At 71.4% G+C, this 5,000-nt stretch overlaps 1 pseudogene; it reads right to left on the minus strand.

Moving 5' to 3' along the window:
• The window catches only part of LOC132335009 (zinc finger protein OZF-like), a 150,578-nt pseudogene that overhangs the window by 42,732 nt on the left and 102,846 nt on the right, over nt 1–5,000 (minus strand).

The following is a 5,000-nucleotide window of genomic DNA, read 5'->3' on the forward strand; positions in this document are numbered from 1 at the left end:
ACTTAGCCGCTGGACGGCACCACGGGGTAGACCTGTTGTCCCGGCGGCACTTAGCCGCTGGACGGCACCACGGGGTAGACCTGTTGTCCCGGCGGCACTTAGCCGCTGGACGGCACCACGGGGTAGACCTGTTGTCCCGGCGGCACTTAGCCGCTGGACGGCACCACGGGGTAGACCTGTTGTCCGGGCGGGACTTAGCCGCTGGACGACACCACGGGGTAGACCTGTTGTCCCGGCGGCACTTAGCCGCTGGACGGCACCACGGGGTAGACCTGTTGTCCCGGCGGCACTTAGCCGCTGGACGGCACCACGGGGTAGACCTGTTGTCTCGGCGGCACTTAGCCGCTGGACGGCACCACGGGGTAGACCTGTTGTCCGGGCGGGACTTAGCCGCTGGACGGCACCACGGGGTAGACCTGTTGTCCGGGCGGGACTTAGCCGCTGGACGGCGCCACGGGGTAGACCTGTTGTCCCGGCGGGACTTAGCCTCTGGAGGGGACGGGGTAGACCTGTTGTCCCGGCGGCACTTAGCCGCTGGACGGCACCACGGGGTAGACCTGTTGTCCGGGCGGGACTTAGCCGCTGGACGGCACCACGGGGTAGACCTGTTGTCCCGGCGGCACTTAGCCGCTGGACGGCACCACGGGGTAGACCTGTTGTCCCGGCGGCACTTAGCCGCTGGACGGCACCACGGGGTAGACCTGTTGTCCGGGCGGGACTTAGCCGCTGGACGGCACCACGGGGTAGACCTGTTGTCCCGGCGGCACTTAGCCGCTGGACGGCACCACGGGGTAGACCTCTTGTCCCGGCGGGACTTAGCCGGTGGACGGTACGGGGTCGACCTGTTGTCCCGGGCCGGCCTCGGCCCCTGGGCGCCGAGCGCCGGGCAGACCGAACGCCCGCCACGGGACGCCCGGGCCCGTGGCCCGGGCCGGGCCTGCCAGCGTCTCGCGGTCGGCCCGCTCCGGGGGGCCCGCTTGTCCGCTCCCACGCCCTCCTTCTCCCTCGGAAACCGTGACGTGACGGAGGCCGACCGTCGCTACAGCCGGGCGCCTGCCTGCCTGCCTGCCCCTGCCGGCCTGCTGCCGGCAGCCCGCTGCCCCTAGCGCTCCCCGAGAGGGAAGGAGAGAGTCTTTAGGAGTCGGCGGCACGCCCGACGCCTCCGTGCCCGAACCGTGCCGGCGGCCCGGCTCCCGCCTCGATTTCTGCCTCGCTCGACCCCTTCGGCCGCTCGCCCCGCCGCCGTCTCGGCCGGGGCCGGGGGCCGGGCGGCAAGGAAGGAAGGAGGGACGGCAGGCGGGCCGTCGAACCGCAAGGCTCGACGAGAGCCGAACGGGAAGCTTCTCGGAGAAGGGACGGCGCTAAGCTTCCCGCCGCCACCGCCCGCCCGCCCCCCCCGCCTCTGCGAGGGGCTCTCGTCCTGCGTGCCGAAGGCCCTGACTGCCTCGGTGTCGGCCGGCTCCCCGCCCTGCCGCCGCCGCCGCTGTGCCAACTGGCGGTTGGCAGCCTGGGCGGGGTCGGGAATGGTCTGAAGTTGGCGCCTGGGAGTCTGATGGGGAAGGACGGGGCGCCCCCAACCGTCGATGGGCGGAGGCGGCCGCGAAAGAGAGGGCAGGGGCAGGGGCAGGGGCAGGGGCAGCGGCAGGGGCACGGGGACGGGGAAAGAGGGGACGCCAGAGGATGCGCGCGTCCGGGCGTGGCGGGCGGGGGACGGTTCCCCGCGTGGGTCGGTATGCGCGGCGGTGGGGGGGGCCTGAAGGGGCGGCGTCGGGGCGCCATCGTGTGGAGTGGGGGTGCGTGCGTGTCGCCGCGTCTGTCTCTCCCTGTGTGCGCGCGAGGGCCGAGGGCCGGCGGCTTCGTGCCGGCCCCGGGCGCCTCGGCGCCGAGCCGCCGCGGCCCCCCGGACTCGGGCCGAGGGCCGAAGACCTCTGCGCACCGTGAAAGAACCAACCCTCCCGAAAGCGGCCGCCCTTGTGCCGGCCGGCGGTGCTGCCGGCGGCGGCCGCCCCGCCGCCGCCTCTACTGGCGGGTGGGCGGAGAGGGGTGGGGCGGGGCGGGGCGAGTCGCAGCGGGGGCGGGGGGGGGTCGGGTTGTGTACGCTCCCGGGGGCGGGCGGGGTGGGGGGTTGGGGCGACGGGACGGGGACGGGGTGGGGGCGCTCTTTTGACACTCGGGCGTGTCAGCAGCAGGCTGAGCACAGGGCGTAGGCTGCCCGTCGGCTCGGCTGGCAGCGCGCTGGATACAAAAGGAAAATAAATAACATTTGCCAATATTGGGGTTGTTTGTTTTTTTTCCCCCGCCCCCCGGATAAGTTTCAGGTTTCTCCTTCCAAGCAAACAGAACAGCCGTTCTTTCAGGAAAGGAGAAAAGAGAAAGGGGGGGGGGGGGGGGGGGGGCCCCAAAAACCCAAGGAAACCCAAATCCAAACCACAGCCCCCCCCCCAGCCCCCCCCCCCCCCCCCAAAAAAAAAACAACCTCTAAACTCGGCCTTAAACAGAGGCAACGAAACCGGGGGGGGGGAAAAACCCACCAAAAAAACCCGCCCCCCCCGCCCCCCCCCAAAAAAAACCCACAAACCCCACAACCCAAAAAACAAAGCAAAGCAAAGCAAAAAGCCCCCACCCCCCCGCAGCCCACCCCACCCCAAAAACCGAAACCAAAAAAAACCTCCAACCCAAAACAACAACAACAACAACAGCAACAACAACAACAAAATCAAAAGGACGGAGGGCTCTTGATAGTGGGGGCTTCATAGGGTGGGACGGGGCTGATAGCGCCCTCCGGCTCTGGGCCGTTATGAGGCTGTGAGCCTACCCCAGCTCCGGGGTCGCCGGGCACGGGGAGGCACCCGGGCGGCGGGCGCCGACCAGGGGACAACCGGTGTAGCCCGGCTCTGGCCCGGTCCCGGCTCATGTCCTTGACCCGGCTCCGGGGCCGCCAGGGGCTCGGAGAGGCGCCTGGGCGGCGGGCGGCCCCGTGCGGACCCCGGGTCTGCCCCGCCTGCCCGGCGGGCACCGGGTCTACCCCGGCTTCCCGGGCAGACAGCAGGTCTACCCCGGCTCCCCGGGCGGACACCAGGTCTACCCCGGCTCCCCGGGCGGACACCAGGTCTACCCCGCCTGCCACGGCGGACACCAGGTCTACCCCGGCTGTCGCGACAGACACCAGGTCTACCCCGCCTGCCACGGCGGACACCAGGTCTACCCCATCTCCCCGGGCGGACACCAGGTCTACCCCGGCTCCCCGGGCGGACACCAGGTCTACCCCGCCTGCCACGGCGGACACCAGGTCTACCCCGGCTCCCCGGGCGGACACCAGGTCTACCCCGGCTCCCCGGGCGGACACCAGGTCTACCCCGCCTGCCACGGCGGACACCAGGTCTACCCCGGCTGTCGCGACAGACACCAGGTCTACCCCGCCTGCCACGGCGGACACCAGGTCTACCCCGGCTCCCCGGGAGGACACCAGGTCTACCCCGGCTCCCCGGGCGGACACCAGGTCTACCCCGCCTGCCACGGCGGACACCAGGTCTACCCCGGCTCCCCGGGCGGACACCAGGTCTACCCCGGCTCCCCGGGCGGACACCAGGTCTACCCCATCTCCCCGGGCGGACACCAGGTCTACCCCGGCTCCCCGGGCGGACACCAGGTCTACCCCGCCTGCCACGGCGGACACCAGGTCTACCCCGGCTCCCCGGGCGGACACCAGGTCTACCCCGGCTCCCCGGGCGGACACCAGGTCTACCCCGCCTGCCACGGCGGACACCAGGTCTACCCCGGCTGTCGCGACAGACACCAGGTCTACCCCGCCTGCCACGGCGGACACCAGGTCTACCCCGGTTCCTAGTCAGGCACCAGGTCTACCCCGCCTGCCACGGCGGACACCAGGTCTACCCCGGCCGCCGCGGCGGACACCAGGTCTACCCCGGCTCCCCGGGCGGACACCAGGTCTACCCCGGCCGCCGCGGCGGACACCAGGTCTACCCCGGCTGCCCGGGCGGACACCAGGTCTACCCCGCCTGCCACGGCGGACACCAGGTCTACCCCGGCTCCCCGGGCGGACACCAGGTCTACCCCGGCCGCCGCGGCGGACACCAGGTCTACCCCGGTTCCTAGTCGGGCACCAGGTCTACCCCGCCTGCCACGGCGGACACCAGGTCTACCCCGGCTCCCCGGGCGGACACCAGGTCTACCCCGGCCGCCGCGGCGGACACCAGGTCTACCCCGGCTCCCCGGGAGGACACCAGGTCTACCCCGGCCGCCGCGGCGGACACCAGGTCTACCCCGGTTCCTAGACGGGCACCAGGTCTACCCCGGCTTTCTGAGCGGACACCAGGCCTACCCCGGTGCCGGGCCGCCGGGGGTTGGCGCGGCCAACGGGCGGCGGGGGCCGACCGGGGACAACAGGTCTACCTCGCTCCGGCGGGACTCAGTCCGATTTCGGCAGGCGCCGGGTAGACCTGTTGTCGCGGCCGGCCGCGGAAGTTCACCAAGGGGTCGCTGTCGGCGGCCGCCTCCGGCGACGTCATGGTAGGAGGCGGCCTGCGGCGGCGCGCCTTCCCGGTCGAGTTCCATCCGTCCTCTTGGAGGCGTGGGCGCCTTTGGACTCGTCTGTCCGTACTATGGGAGCGAGGTGACGGGCCGCATCCCCGCAGGTTGAGCCAGTGCCTGTGTCCGAGGCGGAGCCGGGGGGCTGTGAAGGCAGCTCCGCCTAGCCGGGACGAGTCGCGTGGCTTGGTCCCGGCTCCCGTCTTGCCCAGGGAAGTGGGTACAGTTGGAGAGCCGAGAGAGAAGGGCGCCGAGAGAGAGGATCCTGAGAAGGCCGAGAGAGAAGGGCGGCGAGAGGGGATCCTGAAGGAGAGAGAACCCAGAGAGAGAGAAGGGCGAAAGACGAGCGCTGAGAAGGCCGAGAGAGAAGGGCGGAAGACGATGGCAGAGCCGCTCGCCGGCCGAGGCGAGGCGGAAAGAGGAGGCCGCCGGTGTGTCCCGCTCGGGCCCGG

The sequence above is a fragment of the Haemorhous mexicanus genome, chromosome 16 (assembly GCF_027477595.1).
Source record: "Haemorhous mexicanus isolate bHaeMex1 chromosome 16, bHaeMex1.pri, whole genome shotgun sequence".
In the NCBI taxonomy this organism is placed as follows: Eukaryota; Metazoa; Chordata; class Aves; order Passeriformes; family Fringillidae; genus Haemorhous; species Haemorhous mexicanus.